The sequence below is a fragment of the Bradysia coprophila genome, unplaced genomic scaffold (genome assembly GCF_014529535.1).
Source record: "Bradysia coprophila strain Holo2 unplaced genomic scaffold, BU_Bcop_v1 contig_197, whole genome shotgun sequence".
NCBI classification, from domain to species: Eukaryota; Metazoa; Arthropoda; class Insecta; order Diptera; family Sciaridae; genus Bradysia; species Bradysia coprophila.
The window spans coordinates 407,144-423,842 of record NW_023503460.1 but is presented as its reverse complement, the minus strand read 5'-3'; positions in this window follow the sequence as shown (position 1 = coordinate 423,842).

Here is a 16,699-nt window from a genome sequence, read left to right as displayed (position 1 = left end):
AAGAAAGTTTTTTTCTAACTTTCATCGGGAGGTGGTAGAGTGCATTTTATGGGTTTTTTTGAGGTCTGGAAAATGTTTTAAATTGTGGAGCGGCTGTTTTGGAAGGTGGGTGAGGCGTGAGCGGGCTCAAATGAAAGTATTGATGGTACGAAGCGAAGAAAAAAAACTGGAAAAAAATTGGATTCAATTTGTTGGAGTTAAGGTGGTAAGTAGGGTGTTTGACCACCAACGGGAACACGTTTGTAATTGCGGAGCGGCTGTTTTAGAAGCTAGAGGGGCGTGTGAGGGTTTCAACGAAAGGTATGGATTGTACGAATCGAGGAAAAAAAAATTTAGGAAATTCGGATCAATTTCGAGCGAGTGACAGCTTCAAGTGGGCCATTTTTGAGCTACTCCAACGTACAGTGATCGATGATGATTTTGAGTTTTTCTTTGGGTGAAATGGATTTGTTTTTGGGAAAGTTGAATGGTTGAGAGGTGAGTGGTGTGGTTGAATAGAGTGAACACGGTGTACGCTTTTGTGTGTGAGTGACCACCCCTCGATTTTTGTAATTTTGTGTGAAGCAGATGAGAGTTGGTTTCTTCGCAAAGTTGTTGGTTATTGAAAGAGTGGTTGTATGGAAGTGACCACAGTGTACGCTTTAGGTAATAGTGACCACCCTCGATTTTTGTAACTTTTTATGTGAAGCAGATGGAAAGTTGGTTTCTTCGCAAAGTTGTTGTTATCGAAAGAGTGTTGTGAAAGTGACCACAGTGTACGCTTTTGTGTGTGAGTGACCACCCCCTCGATTTTTGTAACTTTTTATGTGAAGCAGATGGAAAGTTGGTTTCTTCGGCAAAGTTGTTGGTTATGAAAGAGTTGTCGTGTGAAAGTGACCACAGTGTACGCTTTTGTGTGTGAGTGACCACCCCCTCGATTTTTGTAACTTTTTATGTGAAGCAGATGGAAAGTTGGTTTCTTCGCAAAGTTGTTTTATATGAAAGAGTTGTGTCTGAATGTGACCACAGTGTACGCTTTTGTGTGTGAGTGACCACCCCCTCGTTTTTTTTTAACTTTTGTGTGAAGCAATGGAAAGGTAGTTTCTTCGGCAAAGTTGTTCGGTATTGAAACAGAGTTGTGGCATGAGTTGTAGAAGGGTACGGGATTCACCAAAATTGATGGTTTTCAGCAGAGTGTAACACGGAAGAAGTGTTTTGTTCGAAAAGGTGTAAGAGTGGTGATTGCGGGGGTCCAGGGGGCGGCAGCCCTTGGCATGAAAAATATTATATAATGGAAAGACGATATTAGCCCGTTACAAAGGAAGAAGTTATTGTTTCGGGCTAACTTAACTGTAAAAATGTGGAGTGTCACACGGAAGAGGTGTTTAGTTCGAAAAGGTGTAAGAGTGGTGATTGCGGGGGTCCAGGGGGCGGCAGCCCCTGGCATGAAAAATAAATAATGAATAGACGATATTAGGCATTATAAAAGAAGAATGTGATGTTTTGGACTAACTTTTCATAAGAATGTTTTGAGCGGAGCGAAGCGATTTTCGTATAGCTGTTTAGCAGACTTAGAGTTGCTTTCGAATAGATGTTTGTCTATAACAGGTGTTTCGTCTCTAAATTTCTCTGTTTGTCTGTAACAGGTGTTAGTCCTCTAACAGGTGTCTGCCCGGTCTTAGCTTGCTAGGATGGCGACGTGGCACGAAGTGCCACAGGATGCAGACTAGTACTATATTATAATGACGGGATGTTTGTCTGTTTGTCCGCTATTTACCGTCAAAATGAAAGTTCAGAGCAAAAAAAAAAAAAAAAAAAAACACTTTTTGATATGTTGTAGGGAATGGTCTGAAACGTGGAGAAAACGTGGTCCGGTGAAAAGTCTGTTCGGAGATAGTGAAGTTATGACTGTGGGGAGGTGGAAAATGGCAGAATCGGAATAACTCGGTTATTTTGAGAGATGGAGCGTCGGTGGGGGAAGAAGAAATGTTCCGTTTATTGCGGTGAACAAAGTTGCAGAAGAAAGTTTTTTTCTAACTTTTCATCGGGAGGTGGTAGAGTGGATTTTATGGGTTTTTTTTGAGGGTCTGGAAAATGTTTTTAAATTGTGGAGCGACTGTTTTGGCAGGTGGTGAGGCGTGAGCGGGCTCAAATGAAAGGTATTGATGGTACGAAGCGAAGAAAAAAAGTGGAAAAAAAATTGGATTCAATTTGTTGGAGTTAAGGTGGTAAGTAGGGTGTTTGACCACCAACGGGAACACGTTTGTAATTGCGGAGCGGCTGTTTTAGAAGCTAGAGGGGCGTGTGAGGGTTTCAACGAAAGGTATGGATTGTACGAATCGAGGAAAAAAAAAATTACGAAATTCGGATCAATTTCGAGCGAGTGACAGCTCTCCAAGTGGGTCATTTCTGAGCTACTCCAACGTACAGTGATCGATGATGATTTTGAGTTTTTCTTTGGGTGAAATGGATTTGTTTTCGGGGAAAGTTGAATGAGTTCTAAAGGTGAGTGGTGTGGTTGAATAGAAGTGACCACAGTGTACGCTTTTGTGTGTGAGTGACCACCCCCTCGATTTTTGTATCTTTGGCTGTGAAGCAGATAGAGAGTTCGTTTCTTCGGCAAAGTTGTTGGGTATTGAAAGAGTGGTTGTATGGAAGTGACCACAGTGTACGCTTTTAGGTAATAGTGACCACCCCCTCGATTTTTGCAACTTTTTGTGTGAAGCAGATGGAAAGTTGGTTTTTTTGGCAAAGTTGTTGGTTATTGAAAGAGTTGTCGTTTGAAAGTGACCACAGTGTACGCATTTGTGTGTGAGTGACCACCCCCTCGAATTTTGTAACTTTTTATGTGAAGCAGATGGAAAGTTGGTTTCTTCGACAAAGTTATTTACTATCGAAAGAGTTGTCGTCTGAAAGTGACCATAGTGTACGCTTTTTTGTGTGACTGACCACCCCCTCGATTTTTTTTTAACTTTTTTGAAGAAGCAAATGGAAAATTAGTTTCTTCGGCAAAGTTGTTCGGTATTGAAACAGTAGTTGTGGCGTGAGTTGTAGAAGGGTACGGGATTCACCAAAAATTGATGGTTTTCAGCAGAGTGTAACACGGGAAGAAGTGTTTTGTTCGAAAAGGTGTAAGAGTGGTGATTGCGGTGGTCCAGGGGGCGGCACCCTTTGGCATGAAAAATATAAATAATGGAAAGACGATATTAGGCGTTACAAAAGAAGAAGGTGTTGTTGCGGGCTAAGTTAACTGTAAGAATGTGGGAGTGTCACACGGGAAGAGGTGTTTAGTTCGAAAAGGTGTAAGAGTGATGATTGCGGGGGTCCAGGGGGCGGCAGCCCCCTGGCATGAAAAATAAATAATAAAAAGACGATATTAGGCGTTACAAAAGATGAAGGTGTTGTTGCGGGCTAAGTTAACTGTAAAAATGTGGGAGTGTCACACGGGATGAGGTGTTTTGCATGAAAAGGTGTATTATAGGAGATTGCGGGGGTCCAGGGGGCGGCAGCCCCTGGCATGAAAAATAAATAATGAAAAGACGATAGTAGGCATTACAAAAGAAGAAGGTGTTGTTTGGGGCTAACTTTTCATAAGAATGTTTGAGCGGAGCGAAGCTCCGCTCAAACCATTCGAATGCAGAGGGGTCGAAGACCCCGATCGTTATAAATGTGGGGGTGCCCTTATGGGCACGGGATACACCTAGTAACATATTATAACGACGGGATGTTTGTCTGTTTGTCCGCTATTTACCGTCAAAACAAAAGTTCAGAGCAAAAAAAAAAAAAAAAAAAAAAACACTTTTTGATATGTTGTAGGGAATGGTCTGAAACGTGGAGAAAACGTGGTCCGGTGAAAAGTCTGTTCGGAGATAGTGAAGTTATGACTGTGGGGAGGTGGAAAATGGGAGAATCGGAATAACTCGGTTATTTTGAGAGATGGAGCGTCGGGTGGGGAACAAGAAATGTTCAATTTATTGCGGTGAACAAAGTTGCAGAAGAAAGTTTTTTTCTAACTTTTCATCGGGAGGTGGTAGAGTGGATTTTATGGGTTTTTTTGAGGGTCTGGAAAATGTTTTAAATTGTGGAGCGGCTGTTTTGGCAGGTGGTGTGAGACCTCAAATGAAAGGTATTGATGGTACGAAGCGAAGAAAAAAAACTGGAAAAAAATTGGATTCAATTTGTTGGAGTTAAGGTGGTAAGTAGGGTGTTTGACCACCAACGGGAACACGTTTGTAATTGCGGAGCGGCTGTTTTAGAAGCTAGAGGGGCGTGTGAGGGTTTCAACGAAAGGTATGGATTGTACGAATCGAGGAAAAAAAAAATTAGGAAATTCGGATCAATTTCGAGCGAGTGACAGCTCTCCAAGTGGGTCATTTCTGAGCTACTCCAACGTACAGTGATCGATGATGATTTTGAGTTTTTCTTTGGGTAAAATGGATTTGTTTTCGGGGAAAGTTGTATGGGTTTGAGGGGTGAGTGGTGTGGTTGAATAGAAGTGAACACGGTGTACGCTTTTATGTGTGAGTGACCACCCCCTCGATTTTTGTATCTTTGGCTGTGAAGCAGATAGAGAGTTCGTTTCTTCGACAAAGTTGGTCGGTATTGAAAGAGTGGTTGTATGGAAGTGACCACAGTGTACGCTTTTAGGTATTAGTGACCTACCCCTCGATTTTTGTGACTTTTGATGTGAAGCATATGGAAAGTTGGTTTCTTCGACAAAGTTATTGGTTATCGAAAGAGTTGTCGTCTGAAAGTGACCACAGTGTCCACTTTTGTGTGTGAGTGACCACCCCCTCGATTTTTGTGACTTTTGATGTGAAGCAGATGGAAAGTTGGTTTCTTCGACAAAGTTATTGGTTATCGAAAGAGTTGTCGTCTGAAAGTGACCACAGTGTACGCTTTTGTGTGTGAGTGACCACCCCTCGATTTTTTTTAACTTTTTATGTGAAGCAGATGGAAAGTTGGTTTCTTCGGCAAAGTTGTTGGTTATCGAAAGAGTTGTCTACTGAAAGTGACCACAGTGTCCGCTTTTGTGTGTGAGTGACCACCCCCTCGATTTTTGTAACTTTTTATGTGAAGCAGATAGAGAGTTGGTTTCTTCGACAAAGTTGTTGGGTATTGAAAGAGTGGTTGTATGGAAGTGACCACAGTGTACGCTTTTAGGTAATAGTGACCACCCCCTCGATTTTTGTAACTTTTTATGTGAAGCAGATGGAAAGTTGGTTTTTTCGGCAAAGTTGTTGGTTATCGAAAGAGTTGTCTACTGAAAGTGACCACAGTGTACGCTTTTAGGTAATAGTGACCACCCCCTCGATTTTTGTAACTTTTTATGTGAAGCAGATGGAAAGTTGGTTTCTTCGGCAAAGTTGTTGGTTATCGAAAGAGTTGTCTACTGAAAGTGACCACAGTGTACGCTTTTAGGTAATAGTGACCACCCCCTCGATTTTTGTAACTTTTTATGTGAAGCAGACGGAAAGTTGGTTTCTTCGGCAAAGTTATTGGTTATCGAAAGAGTTGTCGTTTGAAAGTGACCACAGTGTACACTTTTGTGTGTGAGTGACCACCCCCTCGATTTTTTTTAACTTTTTGTGTGAAGCAGATGGAAAGTTGGTTTCTTCGGCAAAATTGTTGGTTATCGAAAGAGTGGTTGTATGGAAGTGACCACAGTGTCCGCTTTTGTGTGTGAGTGACCACCCCCTCGATTTTTGTAACTTCTTATGTGAAGCAGATGGAAAGGTGGTTTCTTCGGCAAAGTTATTGGTTATCGAAAGAGTGGTTGTATGGAAGTGACCACAGTGTCCGCTTTTGTGTGTGAGTGACCACCCCCTCGATTTTTGTAACTTCTTATGTGAAGCAGATGGAAAGGTGGTTTCTTCGGCAAAGTTATTGGTTATCGAAAGAGTTGTCGTCTGAAAGTGACCACAGTGTCCGCTTTTGTGTATGAGTGACCACCCCTCGATTTTTTTTAACTTTTTATGTGAAGCAGATGGAAAGTTGCTTTCTTCGGCAAAGTTGTTGGTTATCGAAAGAGTGGTTGTATGGAAGTGACCACAATGTACACTTTTGTGTGTGAGTGACCACCCCCTCAATTTTTTTAACTTTTTAATGAAGCAAATGGAAAATTAGTTCTTCGGCAAAATTGTTCGGTAACACGGGAGAGGTGTTTTGTTCGAAAAGGTGTAAGAATGGTGATTGCGGGGGTCCAGGGGGCGGCAGCCCCCTGGCATGAAAAATAAATAATGAAAAGACGATATTAGGCATTACAAAAGAAGAATGTGATGTTTTGGACTAACTTTTCATAAGAATGTTTGAGCTGAGCGAAGTGATTTTCGTATAGCTCTTTAGCAGACTTAGAGTTGCTTTCGAATAGATGTTTGTCTGTAACAGGTGTTCGTCTCTAATTTCTCTGTTTGTCTGTAACAGGTGTTAGTCTCTAACAGGTGTCTGCCCGGTCTAGCTTGCTAGGATGCGACGTGGCACGAAGTGCCACAGGATGCAGACTAGTACTATATTATAACGACGAGATGTCTGTCTGTTTGTCCGCTATTTACCGTCAAAACGAAAGTTCAGAGCAAAAAAAAAAAAAAAAAAAACACTTTTTGATATGTTGTAGGGAATGGTCTGAAACGTGGAGAAAACGTGGTCCGGCGAAAAGTCTGTTCGGAGATAGTGAAGTTATGACTGTGCGGAGGTGGAAAATGGCAGAATCGAAATAACTCGGTCATTTTGAGAGATGGAGCGTCGGTGGGGGAAGAAGAAATGTTCCGTTTATTGCGGGGAACAAAGTTGCAGAAGAAAGTTTTTTTCCAACTTTTCATCGGGAGGTGGTAGAGTGGATTTTATGGGTTTTTTTGAGGGTCTGGAAAATGTTTTAAATTGTGGAGCGGCTGTTTTGGAAGGTGGTGAGGCGTGAGCGGGCTCAAATGAAAGGTATTGATGGTACGAAGCGAAGAAAAAAAACTGAAAAAAAATTGGATTCAATTTGTTGGAGTTAAGGTGGTAAGTAGGGTGTTTGACCACCAACGGGAACACGTTTGTAATTGCGGAGCGGCTGCTTTAGAAGCTAGAGGGGCGTGTGAGGGTTTCAATGAAAGGTATGGATTGTACGAATCGAGGAAAAAAAAATTTAGGAAATTCGGATCAATTTCGACCGAGTGACAGCTCTCCAAGTGGGCCATTTTTGAGCTACTCCAACGTACAGTGATCGATGATGATTTTGAGTTTTTCTTTGGGATAAATGGATTTGTTTTTGGGAAAAGTTGAATGAGTTGTAGAGGTGAGTGGTGTGGTTGAATAGAAGTGACCACGGTGTACGCTTTTGTGTGTGAGTGACCACCCCCTCGATTTTTTTTTTAACTTTTTGTGTGAAGCAGATAGAGAGTTGGTTTCTTCGGCAAAGTTGTTGGGTATTGAAAGAGTGGTTGTATGGAAGTGATCACAGTGTACGCTTTTGTGTTTGAGTGACCACCCCCTCGATTTTTGTAATTTTGTGTGTGAAGCAGATGGAAAGTTGGTTTCTTCGACAAAGTTGTTGGGTATTGAAAGAGTGGTTGTATGGAAGTGACCACAGTGTCCGCTTTTGTGTGTGAGTGACCACCCCCTCGATTTTTGTAACTTTTTATGTGAAGCAGATGGAAAGTTGGTTTCTTCGGCAAAGTTATTGGTTATCGAAAGAGTTGTCGTCTGAAAGTGACCACAGTGTCCGCTTTTGTGTGTGAGTGACCACCCCCTCGATTTTTGTAACTTTTTATGTGAAGCAGATGGAAAGTTGGTTTCTACGGCAAAGTTATTGGTTATCGAAAGAGTTGTCGTCTGAAAGTGACCACAGTGTCCCCTTTTGTGTGTGAGTGACCGACCCCTCGATTTTTGTAACTTTTTATGTGAAGCAGATGGAAAGTTGGTTTCTTCGGCAAAGTTGTTGTTAATTGAGAGAGTGTTTGTGCAGAAGTGACCACAGTGTACGCTTTTGTGTGTGAGTGACCACCCCCTCGATTTTTGTAACTTTTTGTGTGAAGCAGATGGGAGGATGGTTTCTTCGGCAAAGTTATTGGTTATCGAAAGTGTTGTCGTTTGAAGGTGACCACAGTGTACGCTTTTCTGTTTGAGTGACCACCCCCTCGATTTTTGTAATTTTGTGTGTGAAGCAGATGGAAAGTTGGTTTCTTCGGCAAAGTTGTTGGTTATTGAAAGAGTTGTTGTCTGAATGTGACCACAGTGTACGCTTTTGTGTGTGAGTGACCACCCCCTAGATTTTTGTAATTTTTTGTGTGAAGCAGATGGAAAGGTAGTTTCTTCGGCAAAGTTGTTCGGTATTGAAACAGGAGTTGTGGCATGAGTTGTAGAAGGGTACGGGATTCACCAAAAATTGATGGTTTTCAGCAGAGTGTAACACGGGAAGAGGTGTTTTGTTCGAAAAGGTGTAAGAGTGGTGATTGCGGGGGCCCAGGGGGCGGCAGCCCCTTGGCATGAAAAATATAAATAATGGAAAGACGATATTAGGCGTTACAAAAGAAGAAGTTATTGTTTCGGGCTAACTTAACTGTAAAAATGTGGGAGTGTGACACGGTAAGAGGTGTTTTGTGCGAAAAGGTGTGAGAGTGGTGATTGCGGGGGTCCAGGGGGCGGCAGCCCCCTGGCATGAAAAATAAATAAATAATGAAAAGACGATATTAGGCATTACAAAAGAAGAAGGTGATGTTTTGGAGCGGAGCGAAGCTATTTTCGTATAGCTCTTTAGCAGACTTAGAGTTGCTTTCGAATAGATGTTCGTCTCTAATTTCTCTGTTTGTCTGTAACAGGTGTTAGTCTCTAACAGGTGTCTGCCCGGTCTAGCTTGCTAGGATGCGACGTCAAAATAAAAGTTCAGAGCAAAAAAAAAAAAAAAACACTTTTTGATATGTTGTAGGGAATGGTCTGAAACGTGGAGAAAACGTGGTCCGGCGAAAAGTCTGTTCGGAGATAGTGAAGTTATGACTGTGGGGAGGTGGAAAATGGCAGAATCGATATAACTCGGTCATTTTGAGAAATGGAGCGTCGGTGGGGGAAGAAGAAATGTTCCATTTATTGTGGTGAACAAAGTTGCAGAAGAAAGTTTTTTTCTAACTTTTCATCGGGAGGTGGTAGAGTGCATTTTATGGGTTTTTTTGAGGGTCCAGAAAATGTTTTAAATTGTGGAGCGGCTGTTTTGGAAGGTGGTGAGGCGTGTGAGACCTCAAATGAAAGGTATTGATGGTACGAAGCGAAGAAAAAAAAGTGGAAAAAAATTGGATTCAATTTGTTGGAGTTAAGGTGGTAAGTAGGGTGTTTGACCACCAACGGGAACACGTTTGTAATTGCGGTGCGGCTGTTTTAGAAGCTAGACGGGCGTGTGAGGGTTTCAACGAAAGGTATGGATTGTACGAATCGAGGAAAAAAAAATTTAGGAAATTCGGATCAATTTCGAGCGAGTGACAGCTCTCCAAGTGGGCCATTTTTGAGCTACTCCAACGTACAGTGATCGATGATGATTTTGAGTTTTTCTTTGGGTGAAATGGATTTGTTTTTGGTGAAAGTTGTATGGGTTTGAGAGGTGAGTGGTGTGGTTGAATAGAAGTGAACACGGTGTACGCTTTTAGAGTTGTCGTCTGAAAGTGACCATAGTGTACGCTTTTGTGTGTGAGTGACCACCCCCTCGATTTTTGTAACTTTTTATGTGAAGCAGATGGAAAGTGGGTTTCTTCGGCAAAGTTGTTGGTTATCGAAAGAGTTGTCTACTGAAAGTGACCACAGTGTACGCTTTTAGGTAATAGTGACCACCCCCTCGATTTTTGTAACTTTTTGTGTGAAGCAGATGGAAAGTTGGTTTCTTCGGCAAAGTGGTTGGTTATCGAAAGAGTTGTCGTCTGAAAGTGACCACAGTGTCCGCTTTTCTGTTTGAGTGACCACCCCCTCGATTTTTGTAACTTTTTGTGTGAAGCAGATGGAAAGTTGGTTTCTTCGGCAAAGTTGTTGGTTATCGAAAGAGTTGTCTACTGAAAGTGACCACAGTGTACACTTTTCTGTGTGAGTGACCACCCCCTCGATTTTTGTAACTTTTTATGTGAAGCAGATGGAGAGTTGGTTTCTTCGGCAAAGTTGTTGGTTATCGAAAGAGTTGTCTACTGAAAGTGACCACAGTGTACACTTTTCTGTGTGAGTGACCACCCCCTCGATTTTTGTAACTTTTTATGTGAAGCAGATGGAAAGTTGGTTTCTTCGGCAAAGTTGTTGGTTCTTGAAAGAGTGGTTGTATGGAAGTGACCACAGTGTACGCTTTTAGGTAATAGTGACCACCCCCTCGATTTTTGCAACTTTTTGTGTGAAGCAGATGGAAAGTGGGTTTCTTCGGCAAAGTTGTTGGGTATTGAAAGAGTGATTGTATGGAAGTGATCACAGTGTACGCTTTTAAGTAATAGTGACCACCCCCTCGAATTTTGTAACTTTTTATGTGAAGCAGATGGAAAGTTGGTTTCTTCGACAAAGTTCTTTACTATCGAAAGAGTTGTCGTCTGAAAGTGACCATAGTGTACGCTTTTTTGTGTGACTGACCACCCCCTCGATTTTTTTTAACTTTTTTGAAGAAGCAAATGGAAAATTAGTTTCTTCGGCAAAGTTGTTCGGTATTGAAACAGTAGTTGTGGCGTGAGTTGTAGAAGGGTACGGGATTCACCAAAAATCGATGGTTTTCAGCAGAGTGTAACAAGGGAAGAGGTGTTTTGTTCGAAAAGGTGTAAGAGTGGTGATTGCGGGGGTCCAGGGGGGCGGCAGCCCCCTGGCATGAAAAATAAATAATGAAAAGACGATATTAGGCATTACAAAAGAAGAAGGAGATGTTTTGGACTAACTTTTCATAAGAATGTTTGAGCGAAGCGATTTTCGTATAGCTCTTTAGCAGACTTAGAGTTGCTTTCGAATAGATGTTAGTCTCTAACAGGTGTCTGCCCGGTCTAGCTTGCTAGGATGCGACGTGGCACGAAGTGCCACAGGATGCAGACTAGTACTATATTATAATGACGAGATGTTTGTCTTTCTTTCTGTCTGTTTGTCCGCTATTTACCGTCAAAATACCTTTTTTTTTAGTTTGAACGGAAGAGTCAAGAGGAATTTTTTTGCGTTCAAGCGGAGGAGTCAAGAGGATTTCGTTTTTGTTTTTATTTTGTGTGTGGTGTGTGTGTGAAAAATGTGTGTTCGGTGAGTTAGAAGCGGATGTTTCAACGGAAGAGTCAAGAGGAATTTTTTTGCGTTCAAGCGGAGGAGTCAAGAGGATTTCGTTTTTGTTTTTATTTTGTGTGTGGTGTGTGTGTGAAAAATGTGTGTTCGGTGAGTTAGAAGCGGGTGTTTCAACGGAAGAGTCAAGAGGAATTATTTTGCGTTCAAGCGGAGGAGTCAAGAGGATTTCGTTTTTGTTTTTATTTTGTGTGTGGTGTGTGTGTGAAAAATGTGTGTTCGGTGAGTTAGAAGCGGATGTTTCAACGGAAGAGTCAAGAGGAATTTTTTTGCGTTCAAGCGGAGGAGTCAAGAGGATTTCGTTTTTGTTTTTATTTTGTGTGTGGTGTGTGTGAAAAATGTGTGTTCGGTGAGTTAGGAGCGGGTGTAACATATTATAATGACGGGATGTTTGTCTGTTTGTCCGCTATTTGACGTCAAAATAAAAGTTCAGAGCAAAACAAAAAAAAACACTTTTTGATATGTTGTAGGGAATGGTCTGAAACGTGGAGAAAACGTGGTCCGGCGAAAAGTTTGTTCGGAGATAGTGAAGTTATGACTGTGGGGAGGTGGAAAATGGGAGAATCGATATAACTCGGTTATTTTGAGAGTTGGAGCGTCGGGTGGGGAAGAAGAAATGTTCAATTTATTGCGGTGAACAAAGTTGCAAAAGAAAGTTTTTTTCTAACTTTTCATCGGGAGGTGGTAGAGTGGATTTTATGGGTTTTTTTGGGCGTCCAGAAAATGTTTTAAATTGTCGAGCGGCTGTTTTGCAAGTTGGTGAGGCGTGTGAGACCTCAAATGAAAGGTATTGATGGTACGAAGCGAAGAAAAAAAACTGGAAAAAAATTGGATTCAATTTGTTGGAGTTATAGGTGGCAAGTAGGGTGTTTGCCCACCAACGGGAAGACGTTTGTAATTGCGGAGCGGCTGTTTTAGAAGCTAGAGGGGCGTGTGAGGGTTTCAAAAAAAGGTATGGATTGTGCCAATCGAGGAAAAAAAAATTTAGGAAATTCGGATCAATTTCGAGCGAGTGACAGCTCTCCAAGTAGGTCATTTCTGAGCTACTCCAACGTACAGTGATCGATGATGATTTTGAGTTTTTCTTTGGGTGAAATGGATTTGTTTTTGGGGAAAGTTGAATGAGTTGTAGAGGTGAGTGGTGTGGTTGAATAGAAGTGACCACGGTGTACGCTTTTGTGTGTGAGTGACCACCCCCTCGATTTTTGTATCTTTGGCTGTGAAGCAGATAGAAAGTTCGTTTCTTCGGCAAAGTTGGTCGGTATTGAAAGAGTGGTTGTATGGAAGTGACCACAGTGTACGCTTTTAAGTAATAGTGACCACCCCCTCGATTTTTGTAACTTTTTGTGTGAAGCAGATGGAAAGTTTGTTTCTTCGGCAAAGTTGTTGGTTATCGAAAGAGTTGTCTACTGAAAGTGACCACAGTGTACACTTTTCTGTGTGAGTGACCACCCCCTCGATTTTTGTAACTTTTTATGTGAAGCAGATGGAAAGTTGATTTCTTCGTCAAAGTTGTTGTTAATTGAGAGAGTGTTTGTGGAGAAGTGACCACAGTGTACGTTTTTGTGTGTAAGTGACCACCCCCTCGATTTTTGTAACTTTTTGTGTGAAGCAGATGGAAGCTTCGTTTCTTCGGCAAAGTTGTTGGGCATTGAAAGAGTGGTTGTGGCGTGAGTTGTAGAAGGTAAGGGATTCACCAAAAATCGATGGTTTTCAGCAGTGTGTAACACGGGAAGAGGTGTTTTGTTGGAAAAGGTGTAAGAGTGGTGATTGCGGGGGTCCAGGGGGCGGCAGCCCCCTGGCATGAAAAATAAATAATGAAAAGACGATATTAGGCATTAGGCATTAGGCATTAGCGGAGCGAAGCGATTTTCGTATAGCTCTTTAGCAGACTTAGAGTTGCTTTCGAATAGATGTTAGTCTCTAACAGGTGTCTGCCCGGTCTAGCTTGCTAGGATGCGACGTGGCACGAAGTGCCACAGGATGCAGACTAGTACTATATTATAACGACGGGATGTTTGTCTTTCTTTCTTTCTTTCTTTCTGTCTGTTTGTCCGCTATTTACCGTCAAAATACCTTTTTTTTTAGTTTGAACGGAAGAGTCAAGAGGAATTTTTTTGCGTTCAAGCGGAGGAGTCAAGAGGATTTCGTTTTTGTTTTTATTTTGTGTGTGTGGTGTGTGTGAAAAATGTGTGTTCGGTGAGTTAGAAGCGGGTGTTTCAACGGAAGAGTCAAGAGGAATTTTTTTGCGTTCAAGCGGAGGAGTCAAGAGGATTTCGTTTTTGTTTTTATTTTGTGTGTGTGGTGTGTGTGCAAAATGTGTGTTCGGTGAGTTAGAAGCGGGTGTTTCAACGGAAGAGTCAAGAGGAATTTTTTTGCGTTCAAGCGGAGGAGTCAAGAGGATTTCGTTTTTCTTTTTATTTTGTGTGTGGTGTGTGTGCAGAATGTGTGGTCGGTGAGTTAGAAGCGGGTGTAACATATTATAACGACGGGATGTTTGTCTTTCTGTCTGTTTGTCCGCTATTTACCGTCAAAATGAAAGTTCAGAGCAAAAAAAAAAAAAAACACTTTTTGATATGTTGTAGGGAATGGTCTGAAACGTGGAGAACACGTGGTCCGGTGAAAAGTCTGTTCGGAGATAGTGAAGTTATGACTGTGCGGAGGTGGAAAATGGCAGAATCGATATAACTCGGTTATTTTGAGAGATGGAGCGTCGGTGGGGGAAGAAGAAATGTTCCATTTATTGCGGTGAACAAAGTTGCAGAAGAAAGTTTTTTTCTAACTTTTCATCGGGAGGTGGTAGAGTGGATTTTATGGGTTTTTTTGAGGGTCTGGAAAATGTTTTAAATTTGTTGGAGTTAAGGTGGTAAGTAGGGTGTTTGACCACCAACGGGAACACGTTTGTAATTGCGGCGCGGCTGTTTTAGAAGCTAGAGGGGCGTGTGAGGGTTTCAATGAAAGGTATGGATTGTACGAATCAAAGAAATTTTTTTTTACGAAATTCGGATCAATTTCGAGCGAGTGACAGCTCTCCAAGTGGGCCATTTTTGAGCTACTCCAACGTACAGTGATCGATGATGATTTTGAGTTTTTCTTTGGGTGAAATGGATTTGTTTTCGGGGAAAGTTGTATGGGTTTGAGAGGTGAGTGGTGTGGTTGAATAGAAGTGAACACGGTGTACGCTTTTATGTGTGAGTGACCACCCCCTCGATTTTTGTATCTTTGGCTGTGAAGCAGATAGAGAGTTCGTTTCTTCGGCAAAGTTGTTGGGTATTGAAAGAGTGGTTGTATGGAAGTGACCACAGTGTACGCTTTTAGGTAATAGTGACAACCCCCTCGATTTTTGTAACTTTTTGTGTGAGGCAGATGGAGAGTTGGTTTCTTCGGCAAAGTTGTTGGTTATTGAAAGAGTGGTTGTATGGAAGTGACCACAGTGTCCGCTTTTGTGTGTGAGTGACCACCCCCTCGATTTTTGTAACTTTTTATGTGAAGCAGATGGAAAGTTGGTTTCTTCGGCAAAGTTGTTGGTTATCGAAAGTGTTGTCGTCTGAAAGTGACCACAATGTACGCTTTTGTGTGTGAGTGACCACCCCCTCGATTTTTGTAACTTTTTGTGTGAAGCAGATGGAAAGTTGGTTTCTTCCGCAAAGTTGTTGGGTATTGAAGGAGTGGTTGTATGGAAGTGACCACAGTGTACACTTTTGTGTGAGAGTGACCACCCCCTCTATTTTTGTAACTTTTTATGTGAAGCAGATGGAAAGTTGGTTTCTTCGGCAAAGTTATTGGTTATCGAAAGAGTTGTCGTCTGAAAGTGACCACAGTGTCCGCTTTTGTGTGTGAGTGACCGACCCCTCGATCTTCGGCAAAGTTGTTGGTTATTGAAAGAGTTGTTGTCTGAATGTGACCACAGTGTACGCTTTTGTGTGTGAGTGACCACCCCCTAGATTTTTGTAACTTTTTGTGTGAAGCAGATGGAAAGGTAGTTTCTTCGGCAAAGTTGTTCGGTATTGAAACAGTAGTTGTGGCATGAGTTGTAGAAGGGTACGGGATTCACCAAAAATTGATGGTTTTCAGCAGAGTGTAACACGGGAAGAGGTGTTTTGTTCGAAAAGGTGTGAGAGTGGTGATTGCGGGGGTCCAGGGGGCGGCAGCCCCTTGGCATGAAAAATATAAATAATGGAAAGACGATATAAGGCTTTACAAAAGAAGAAGTTATTGTTTCGGGCTAACTTAACTGTAAAAATGTGGGAGTGTCACACGGAAAGAGGTGTTTAGTTCGAAAAGGTGTAAGAGTGGTGATTGCGGGGGTCCAGGGGGCGGCAGCCCCCTGGCATGAAAAATAAATAATGCAAAGACGATATTAGGCATTACAAAAGAAGAATGTGATGTTTTGGACTAACTTTTCATAAGAATGTTTGAGCTGAGCGAAGCGATTTTCGTATAGCTCTTTAGCAGACTTAGAGTCGCTTTCGAATAGATGTTTGTCTGTAACAGGTGTTCGTCTCTAATTTCTCTGTTTGTCTGTAACAGGTGTTAGTCTCTAACAGGTGTCTGCCCGGTCTAGCTTGCTAGGATGCGACGTGGCACGAAGTGCCACAGGATGCAGACTAGTAACATATTATAACGACGGGATGTTTGTCTGTTTGTCCGCTATTTACCGTCAAAATACCTTTTTTTTTAGTTTGAACGGAAGAGTCAAGAGGAATTTTTTTGCGTTCAAGCGGAGGAGTCAAGAGGATTTCGTTTTTGTTTTTATTTTGTGTGTGTGGTGTGTGTGAAAAATGTGTGTTCGGTGAGTTAGAAGCGGGTGTTTCAACGGAAGAGTCAAGAGGAATTTTTTTGCGTTCAAGCGGAGGAGTCAAGAGGATTTCGTTTTTGTTTTTATTTTGTGTGTGTGGTGTGTGTGAAAAATGTGTGTTCGGTGAGTTAGAAGCGGGTGTTTCAACGGAAGAGTCAAGAGGAATTTTTTTGCGTTCAAGCGGAGGAGTCAAGAGGATTTCGTTTTTGTTTTTATTTTGTGTGTGTGGTGTGTGTGAAAAATGTGTGTTCGGTGAGTTAGAAGCGGGTGTAACATATTATAACGACGGGATGTTTGTCTGTTTGTCCGCTATTTACCGTCAAAATACCTTTTTTTTTAGTTTGAACGGAAGAGTCAAGAGGAATTTTTTTGCGTTCAAGCGGAGGAGTCAAGAGGATTTCGTTTTTGTTTTTATTTTGTGTGTGTGGTGTGTGTGAAAAATGTGTGTTCGGTGAGTTAGAAGCGGGTGTTTCAACGGAAGAGTCAAGAGGAATTTTTTTGCGTTCAAGCGGAGGAGTCAAGAGGATTTCGTTTTTGTTTTTATTTTGTGTGTGTGGTGTGTGTGAAAAATGTGTGTTCGGTGAGTTAGAAGCGGGTGTTTCAACGGAAGAGTCAAGAGGAATTTTTTTGCGTTCAAGCGGAGGAGTCAAGAGGATTTCGTTTTTGTTTTTATTTTGT